General features: G+C 36.7%; 1 long non-coding RNA gene and 1 other non-coding gene across 2 annotated transcripts; both read left to right on the forward strand.

Moving 5' to 3' along the window:
* Positions 1-2,377: 2,377 nt before the first annotated feature.
* LOC108173322 (uncharacterized) lies at positions 2,378-8,267 on the forward strand. Its single transcript, XR_001789993.3, has 2 exons — positions 2,378-2,636; positions 8,000-8,267. It is a non-coding gene; the product is annotated as an uncharacterized lncRNA (long non-coding RNA).
* A 901-nt stretch (positions 8,268-9,168) lies between these two features.
* Positions 9,169-9,240, forward strand: TRNAH-GUG (transfer RNA histidin (anticodon GUG)). Its single transcript has one exon. It is a non-coding gene; the product is annotated as a tRNA-His (tRNA).
* The last annotated feature ends 1,477 nt before the right edge of the window (positions 9,241-10,717 follow it).

Here is a 10,717-nt window from a genome sequence, read left to right on the forward strand (position 1 = left end):
CGTTTCAGGACATGAAGCATTGCCAGCAACAATTGCAAGTTGTTTATATTGATAAATTATTAAAGACATTAATATTGTCTATTATCTAAAAGAATTTGATTGCCTACATTTTTTTTTAACCTATTATGCTTTTAAATTTCGCCCTTCCCCTCAAAAATTTCTGGCTTCGCCACTAACTACATCCACCGTCCCCATCAATATCATTAGTTATGGCAGCCGCGACAGCAGGAGTAGCAAAAGCAGCACCAGCTCCAACCAAGATCACCATCCCACCATCTTTTGTTCCATTTCTAGTAATATTATTTCTTTGATGATTTGTACCTGCACATCTTTCAACATCGCAGTAAGCTCGTTGAGCTGCCAGAGGAGGCATTACACTCTGCATCATGGTGGATCGTCCGGTTTGCTTCTTGTTGCCTCCAATGCAATGACCCCACAGATATATAACAGCGACAACGGCAATGACGGAGCCGCAGGTCATGAGTGTAATACTTAGAGCATCTGCCTTCATGATGATTTCTTACATATCGAACAAGGGCGAGCATACATAGCACTCTTTATATCTCATGATTTCAGCGTTTTTGTGCGGAAGTTTTACAAGTTGTCATTCTTTAATTAGGTCACTTGTTTTTTTTTTTTTTTTTTCCTTTATTTGTTCCAGGAAGGAGATGTTAAAACTATAGTCAAACATCGACAATGCATGGTGAGATTAAATGCTCTACTATAGACTAAAAAGGCTAAGTGCTAGTCGGGCAACAGGTAGGGGCCTAACACCTATGCGTCTAGTCAGGATCTAGGCGGTGCCAATAGTTTTTTTTTAATTAAATTTATATTATAACTTATAAATAAATGTCTATGTATACTTATTAAATATACATAATTGTATTGTGATATATAAATTGTAAAAATAAGATGACATATAAATTATAAAGTACTAGAACATATTAAAAACATTGGGAACACACATATAATTAGTGTTCATCAAAGTATTAAACAAGTCTCTTACAAATTTAGTGCATAAATTTGATGTGCCTTTATTCTTAAGATAAATAATAATTGGAGATACAAGACCTCGCATTAATTTGTAAACTTGATTGGATTTTGGAGATATAATTAAGCTCAAAGTTTTATACGATAATAATGTTACTTGTACATTTTTTTACTGATAACATGGTTAATAGCCTTTTTGATAGAGATGAACTCCACTTACGTATGTGAAATTCACTTGTATTAGACTCATCTAGACCAAGAGGTGGGTGAGTGGGGTCGAAATGGGCTTGGATGGATGCTTTTGTGTATGGAAACTTGAACGTAGGTCGAAGGGTGTCACCCGCTCGTAGAGAGCGTGTCTAAAGAAATGAAATCTTGAATTCCTGATACCATGTGTGAATTAATACATAAACAGAAAATAGCATCTAAGCACTAATCAGTTAGTAAATACGGCGTTTAAGCACGATTTGATTAGTAAGTAAATACGGCGTTTAAGCACGATTTGATTTCATGATTTGAATCATTTATTGTTTAAGTCTTCATTAAAAGATCATTTTTACAACAACAAAAACAGCTAAATTTGAAATCGTGTAGCCCATTTAAATATTGCTAGAACATTTCAATTGTTTCCGACAATGCGTATATCCATTTTTTTTTGTCACGGTTGGATTACTAAGGCATTATATGTTAGGAAGGATGGTGCAGTCTTGTTGCTTACAAGTTACAAGACTGTATCCTTACATGTTAGGTAATAGTGATGAATTGCTTTCCTTATACCTTGGGAGCAATGAGTTGAAAGATATTTGGATATCAGTTTTACTCTTTCACAAACGGTAAGATAAATGCACTAGATTCATTTAAACAAAAGAAGAGAATTTGAACATAAGTCCAAAGGTACTACTATGAATCGAAAAACAATTTATATAAAAAGAAAAAATAAATTAATTGTGGTTATTCGGAAAACTCGAATTGCTCCTCCATTAGTATGAAAACCTGATGCAACTACTCCTTTTAAGCTGTACACACTCAATTGGGACTGCTATGAATAAAGTTATTTATGGAATGTGATTGTGTAAACTTAAAGTAAAATCCTTTCAGATTTAGAGTATCTTAACCTATCATGAATGTATTACTTGGGGATCAAGTAAAACCCTACCTATGATTGGTATAAAATTAGGGGTGGTGCTTCATATGCCAAATTTATATACCGAATGATAATTGCTCATTCTACACCGTATAAATTTTACTACAACTCTTAATCAAATTTCAACTTAAATAAGTACAAATTTAATTAGTTCCACGTTATTTAATGAACCAATTTAATACACCTAACATTATTCTAAAATTACTTATAAATAAAAGTACACGACTAATAAGAAAACATATCTCACAAACAGATAGCCTCTTCTCTCTCTACAGACTTCCCCCTCTCTCTCTCAAATATTTTATTTCACAAGATTAATAAAATATACACACACAAAAAAAGGGCATAACAATGTAGCCGCAATATGAATAGTGCAGTGCAAGTTCTATATAAAGGTTAAAGAAACCGCGGGTTTAGAACACGGGTACAAATTCAGAGTTGCATTCTTCTTCCCCAACATCAGAAGAAAAAGCTTCCTCAACTCCATATTTCGGCGCCTCTGGTATATTTCTGCTCTTTAGCCTTTTCGTTCTTCCGGATTTCTTCAGATCTTTTATTTTACCCATTTGACGTTTATAAAGTGGAAGATTGGATTTCATCTGATTGTCTGAATACTTAGGGTTTGCTAGGGTTTGTCTACCCAAATTCTTGCTATATTTTAGGCTTTTATTTTCTTGATAAGAACGTTCTTCTGCTATATTTCAGTTATTAAAATTTTATTTTTCTGGTTTTGTTTTCTAATCTTAATATTAATGCAGGGCTTAGATTTCTATGTTTTTTTTTGTGCTGTAGTTATTTGCTTTCTTCCAATTGTAGATTATTCTTCATTGTTTCATTCTCTGTGTGGGTATTATCTTAGAAAGTGCATTGGTTTGGATTCAAATTCTCTCGTAACCCACTCTAACGATCAAAACTGCAGAAATTCAATTCAAATTTGAAGTAAGGGGATACTCTTTCCCCACGACATCCTATTTAAATTAGCCCTTAAATCTTTGATCATATGCAACTTAGTGAGCAAGACATGGAGATCCGCTGTCCGAGATCCACGCTTCATTGGAGCCCACCTCAGCCTAATAATCAACCTTTATAACCAGAATGATATTCACATCCTCATACACCACCGTATTTTCTGGTTACAAAAGCCGAAACACTAGTTGACGGGGTAACGAAAGACTTCTACTCTGTGCATTATGCTACGATGCAGGGACACGGTGGTTTATGTACAGCTACGTACGGCACACGACAATTGGGATACAACATGCAAAATATACGTATCGGAGCGTAGTTGACTATTGAGATATGAATATCTGACTGTCTGGATACGTTTGGCACTAAATTTAGAGGACAATAATAAATAAATAAATCAAAGATAAGTGCACTAAATCCGAGGAGAATCGTGATAATTGAGAATTCATTGAAGTTAGCCTGAATTGAAACGATTCTTTGACCAAAAAATTGAAACAATTCTTTACCAATATTATATGTGTAAAAATTCAGATCTTTACCTTTTTTTTTTCCTCACTCGAACTTCAGAAATCAGATTTTGGTGGGAAAGACCTTCACCGTCGACCGTCGTCTGCAATTGCAAGTGTCTTGGCTTCGTCTTCTGCAACTGCAAGTGTTCAGACTGCGTCGTCTGCAGCAAGTGTGCTGGCTCCTGGTTCTGTGTAACTGGGTTTCAATTTGAACAGCAGAACAGGTAAGAGATCTCTTCAAGCAATCATGTGTATCTGGATAGATTTCCTAGGGGTGCCTTCAATATATTCGGGGTGCCTTTAATATATTGGGATTTTCCCAACGATCAAGTCTTTAATCACTAAATGTCATTATAATGTTATTTAGTTTGTATTTGTATGTGAGTGATTTAGTGTTGGAACCTGTTTCCCATATAAATTATAATATTATTTAGTTTGTATTCTTATCGTTTATATGCTTTGTTAATCTAGGATAATGAATCATCATGATAATCAAGCAAATGCTAATGTTAATTCGGATAAGAATGTTGAAAATAATTTAGATGATCATGTTCCACTGTGGTAGTATGTCAAAAAACTTGAAAGAGTGGGGAATTGAGGAGGATGAAATATTGTGCTTGAATGCAACTATTGTCAGTAATTTCCAGATGATCTTACTTTAGGGTCAAGTTTTATTTGTTGAAAATATCGAGAAATGGGATCGCGTCTTGCAATAAGTTACTGATGAAACTCTTACAGAAATGAAAAAGCTAGTTCAAGAGTGCGAATACAAGCTAAAGTGTTTTGCTCCTTGGCAAGTTTGTTTGCCCAATACTGGTTCTTTTTGTTATTCTCTACCTGAAGTGAATCTTGACCCAAATAAGAGAAAGGGAACAAATGGGCCTCTCATTAAAGCTTTTAACAAGGAGGCTAGATATCAATGTGATGCTAAAGTTGCAAGGATGTTTTACACGTGTAGCTTATCATTTAACCTTGCCAAAAATCACAACTATCGGAACTCGTATCTTTGTGCTTCTACACTTCAAGGGTATGCTCAACCAGGTTGCAATGCACTGAGAACTACTCTTATGCAACAAGAGAAGAGTCACATTGAGCGATATGCCTCCAACCAATCTAGCATACATGGAGCACTAAATGTGTAAGTATGTGCGATTATGTGGACAAATGCACAAAGGAGACCACCAATTAATATTATGGCAATTTGTGAAAGCGAGCCTATGTTCTTGAAGGCAATTAATTGTGAAGGTGAATATGAAGAAAAGCATTGAATTGCCAACTTCTTTACAAAAGCCATTAAAGAAATTGGTTATGAAAATGTAGTTCAAGTGATCACTAACAATGCATCTGTTTGAGGAGTTGATGGATTACTTGATGAGGCACACTGTACCAACATCTTTTGGACACTATGTGTTGTTCACACCCTAAAGATGTTGGGATAGTGGGCCTCAATAAGTAATTCAGCAGCTCTACAAATAGGGTCATTGTCAGTGACCATGTGAATTACATTTTCACAACTATTTTATTTAATGGCTTCTGTAAGGAAGTTGGCAATACAATGATCGTCTTTGTATTCACCTTCGCAATTAATTGCCCTCAAGAATATAGACCCGCTTTCACAAGTTGTCATAATATTAATAAGTGGTCTCCTTTGTGCTTCTGTCGACCCATCACTACATAGGCTTACACATTTAGTGCTCCATGTACGCTTAATTAGTTGGAGGCATCGTTGAATGTGACTCTTCTCTTGTTGCAGAAGAGTAGTTCTCAATGTATTGTAAACTGGTGGCACATACCTTGGAAGTGTAGAAGCACAAAGACACGAGTTCCGATAGTGGATTTTTTGCAAGGTTAAAGGATAAAACACCTTGTGTAAAACATCCTTTCAACTTCAACAACACATTGATCTCTAGCCTCCTTGTTAAAAGCTTTACTGAGAGGCACACTTGTTTCCTTTCTCTTCTTTGGATCAAGATTTACTTAAGGTTGAGCATAAAAGAAAGAACGAGTATTGGGCAAAGAAACTTGCCTTGGAGCTGAACTCTTCAGCTTGTATTCACACTCTCAAACTAGCTTTTTCATTTCTGCAAAAGTTTCATCAGTAATCTTGTGGCAAGACGCGATTCCATTCCCAAAAAATTTCAACAAATGAAACTTGACCCTAGGGTAGGATCCTCTGAAATTTTTTTGACAATAGTTGCATTCAAACACAGTATTTCATTCTCCTCCATTTACCACACTTTAGAGCTTTTTGACTTACTTCCACAATAGAGCATAATCATCCAACTTATTTTCAAGATTCTCATCCAGATTAACATTAACATCCTAATCAGGATGATCATTTTCCAAGATTAGCAAAACATATAAACCATAAGAACACAAACTAAATAATTTTATATGGGATACAGGTTTCAGGCCACTAACGTACAAACTAAATCATATATTATAGTAACAGTTAGTGATTAAATACTTGATCGTTGTGAGACCCCCAGTATATTAAAGGCACCCCCTGAAATTTTGACATGAAGAGATATCTTTGACGTATTTAAACGCACCCCAAGGGAATCTAGCCAGTTACACATGATTACTTGAGGATATCTCTTACATGTTCTGCTGTTCACATCGAAACAGCCAGCACACTTGCTGTTATAAACGACAACTAGCACACTTGCAGTTGCTGATGACGCACACTTGCAGACGACGCAACCAGCACACTAAGAGTTGCAGACGGTGAAGGTCTCTCCCACCGGAGTCTGATTACTGATTTTTGAGTGAGGAAAAAAAGGATTTAGTGTAATTATTTTTTACCTTTTATGCTTATCCTCTGAATTTAGTGTCAAACGTATCTGGAAAGTCGTATATTCGCATCCCGATAGTCAACTACATATCTGTTGACTCCGAAATGTATCCCCCGCGTTTCAGATACGCGAGATGGGGGTAAACCATTGTATCCATGCATCGTAGTTTGCGCCCACCTCACCCAATTTTAATATTCCTCTATGATTGATGATAACCAATCTTTTGACGAGTACTGCAACATAGATTTTCCAATTGCCCACAAGGAAAAACTGGAGAATTCGGTTTTCCGTGTGGTTTGTGATGGGTTGGTATGCCTGGCAGATGATATCTTCCGTTATGGTTTAGAAACTTCATTATATGGAACCCTTTTATCAGAAAGTCACCGACACTTCCAAGGCCTGGTGTCACCTTTAGTACGCATTGCTAGTATGATGCACTATTGGGTTCGGTTTTGATGCTGTGACCAATGACTGTAAGGTTGTGAGACTTGTCCGTCTTATATCTGGAAAATGTCAAGTAGTTGAGGTTAATTCACTAGCCAAGGGCTCGTGGACCAGTCTTGGTTCTGTTCCTCCTTCCTTTCGAATAGATGGAGCTGCATTCCAGGCTTTTGTTAATGGTGCTCTTCATTGGCCTGCAACCCGTTTGACAAATGGTGGCTTTCACTATTTTATATTGGCATTTGACCTGGGGTGTATTCACTAGACACGGGCTCATGGAGCAGTCTTGGTATTGTTGCTCCTGCATGTGAGGTATGTGGAGTTGCTTCCCAGACTTTTGTTAAAGGGACTCTTCATTGGCCTGTCCTCCGCAGGAAAGATGATGGGTTTTATTATTTTACATTAACCTTTGATGTGGGCAGTGGTTTATTTAGCGAGTTATCGATGCCAGAGAGTTACAGATGGAGTTCCTCGTTGGGACTGCAATTGTCTGTGTCCGTAGACCAAAATTGTATTGCTCTGTTCACAACAAGAAACGGGACTAAAGATCGTTGTCTTGATATATGGGTAATGAGAGTATGGCATAAAGGAGTCATGGACCAAATTGATTAGTCTCGGTCCACAAGGTTACTGATTCGAGGGTACCCCGACACTTTTGGTAAAATAAATATAGTAAAGCATGATTTTGTTTCCTTAGACCTTGAGAGCAAGCAGTTGAACAATATTGGGGTTTCCGAGTATCAGTATTACTCTTTTGATTCTTATCAAGAGAGCCTCCTCTTACTCGACAAGACCGAGGCAGTTTCTTACTAAAAGAAAGAACAGGTCATGTGATTGTAGTGCTGAGAACAGAACATTGCATGTTGATGTTAATAAATTTGTGGATTGTCTTTTTTCTTCTTCTTCAATTTAACATGGTTAGTGCGGTCTTTTTCATATGTACTTTAAGTCTCATTGTAGAAGATGGGTTGAATTCCTGTTTCCCATGGCTTTCATTGATGAAATAGTTCGACTTCAAATCAGATCTTTTATTCATTCTAAAGATTGAAGAGGAAGTTACATTCTCACACTCTTGCTGTCGATTATAATCTAACGAATTAGCGTTTACTAATATAGTGGTTTCTGTTGATATCCTGTGTTTTCTTGTGTTGCAGATTTGTTGTGCTGCAACGCCCTTTGCTTGGAACTGCCCGTGTTTGCGATGCCTGATGTCTTGGTTTATTTGCTTGCCTTGGAAACTTTTTATCTCTAGTGCTGGTGTATTTTCTCAAGTAGTAAGCCAGACCGTTGTAAGCTCAAGCTTTAGAAAATCCTGGATGGGAACACATGTGTGGATGAATCTAGTTACAAATTTAAATTGGTTGTGCAGCTTGACTTCATGCAACTGTTTGAGTTTCTAATAAATGCTTTTGCAATGGTTTATTTGTTTGTCAATTTAGCTCAGCAAGTATACGTTTGCATTCGACGAAAGTTGGAGATTTAGTCGTTTCGTTTCTTCATAAAGGTACTCTCTGGATGACTAGTTCCCTCCTCTCCCCTCCCCTATACGTGCGGAAATCGTCTGTCATGTATGGTCATAATCTTTCAAGAGGTTTCATCCATGTTTCGAGTTATATTACTCATAGCAAACTCTGCAACAGCTAGACTCGAGATCATGGGTACCGAGTGGTTGCATAAGTTTTCAACAGTCTGATACGAAGACATGTATATGCTACTACGCGTCCATTCTTTTGAATTAATCACATCAAGTCCCCTACAAATTAAATAAGACAATGTCCTGAATTTCTATAAGACAATAGTTTTATATTTTCCGTACGTAAACATTACCACTCTAAATGCAGAGGAAGCTAAGGTGGCTAATGGGGATTCATCTTACTCCTCAAAGACCCCTTCGTCCTCATCGGAAGCCATCGGAAGCGTTGTTTCCCAGCCAGGGTCTAGAGGTGAAAATGGAATACATACGGAAAGATCGTACGCAAGTAAACTCGAAGGATCAGGCTCGATCAGGCCGAGCGAAGCCAATTGTATGTCAACCTCAAAATATATATAAACAATGTTAGCGGTAAATGAACAATAAGGATCATTATCTTCACTAAACTCAAGCATCGACTCAAGTTCTGCTGCCGGCAATACCTAATGGTAGGTGATCAGAAAAAAACAAAAAAGGCTAAAACCCCTTGTATAAGTTCTCAAAGAGACTTGTGGTATGCCTTGAGATGAGGTAGTCTTTCCCTAAACTTTTCAGGCCCTGGGAACGTGTAATTTTGGATGAAAAGAACAATAACACTTATAAGAAAATAACTTACCCAGTTTGCTAACATCAGTGGCTGTAGTTTAGTGGTAAGAATTCCACGTTGTGGCCGTGGAGACCTGGGCTCGAATCCCAGCAGCCACATATCCATTTTTGCATTTTTTAGCTAAATTATGTGCTGCCTTTGCAGCAGTCTTTTTTTCTTTTTTTGTTGAACTTTTTAGCTAAATTTTGAATAAAAAACATCATAAGATAAAGATTAGAAGGAAAACAAAGAAACATTCTACCATTGCAAGTGGCCCTCTACCACAATGGTGGAGAGGAATGTTACCCTTGCATTATAGCATGGGTTCGAATCTCATCAGCTCCTTAATCTAACAAATCTATCATTTGACAAAAAAAAAAAAAAAAAAAAAAAAACATTATACCATTTAGATCATCTGCCTTTGTTTTTCCTCTTAAGAAAGTAGCCTCTACCAAATGATGGGAGGACGGTGTGTCCATCTCCTTGAACATAAGTTTTGAATCATTCTTTAAAAAATTAGAGTAGATAAAAATCTTTGCATTTGTAAAAATAAAATAAAAATTGGGAACTTTAATGAAAAGCTCCCGGTACTGTTCACTTTAACAAAAATCCACATTTTTACACTAAAAAGTCAATCATGGTACTATTCACTTTACCCTTTATTTTATCTTTATCGTTAAAACTCAAAGTTTTCAAACCATTTTCATTAGTTTTCCTATAAAAATTGTGATAATAAATTCATATATGGCTAATATCGGCCAAAAGCAAAAAAATATATATATACAGTATAAATTTTTTTTTCTTAATACGTAGATATTGTAATTGTTTATTTCGCAGGTAAGTCGTTGTTCTTCATATAAGAGATTATATTAGGTGACCTATCGAACAAACACATAATGTACACATATGTACTATAATACCCAGAAAATTTAAATACATGAACTAGATATTCATAATTATGAATATGTGGAGAAAATCGAAAATAAATCGATTTATAGTTATGAAAGTTGAATTGAGAAATTTTAAAGTTTTATTTCCAAGAATTTTATAAGTGAAATGACGAAAATTCCCTAGTTGGCTAAATTGAAATACACGAGGATGTTTTTTATACTCGCATATTTTATCATTTTTCTTGGCATACTTGGATAGAGTTCGATCTCACGAGTGTGTGGGCGAAAATCGTTCGTGAAACAGAATTATAACGAAGAAGTTATTAACGATTGAAATGGATGGCAAAATAGGCATTTTACAATTAATTTGAAAGGCTCTAGAAAAACTGGAGCAATGGGATGATTCCATGTGTGTGGCTGTGAGGAAGAGAAGGTTGCGGGAGAGAAAAGGAGGGAGAGGGTGGACCAATAGAAGGGGAGAACCGGGAGGGAAAGGAGGAGAAGGAGGGAACACCGAATCACTTAGACCCGGCGACCCGACCCGGTTCCTTTCGCCTTCTTCAGTGGTTTTTCCGACAAACCACATCAAACAACCCTTGGGAAAACACTCCATGGCCTTCCCTCTACCCATTCCACCCTAAAATTTGATGGAATTTGGCCTTAGAAATTGTGAAACTGCACCAGAGGGTGTGCGACGAAGTTCGTG

The sequence above is a fragment of the Malus domestica genome, chromosome 05, assembly GCF_042453785.1.
Source record: "Malus domestica chromosome 05, GDT2T_hap1".
Taxonomy (NCBI): Eukaryota; Viridiplantae; Streptophyta; class Magnoliopsida; order Rosales; family Rosaceae; genus Malus; species Malus domestica.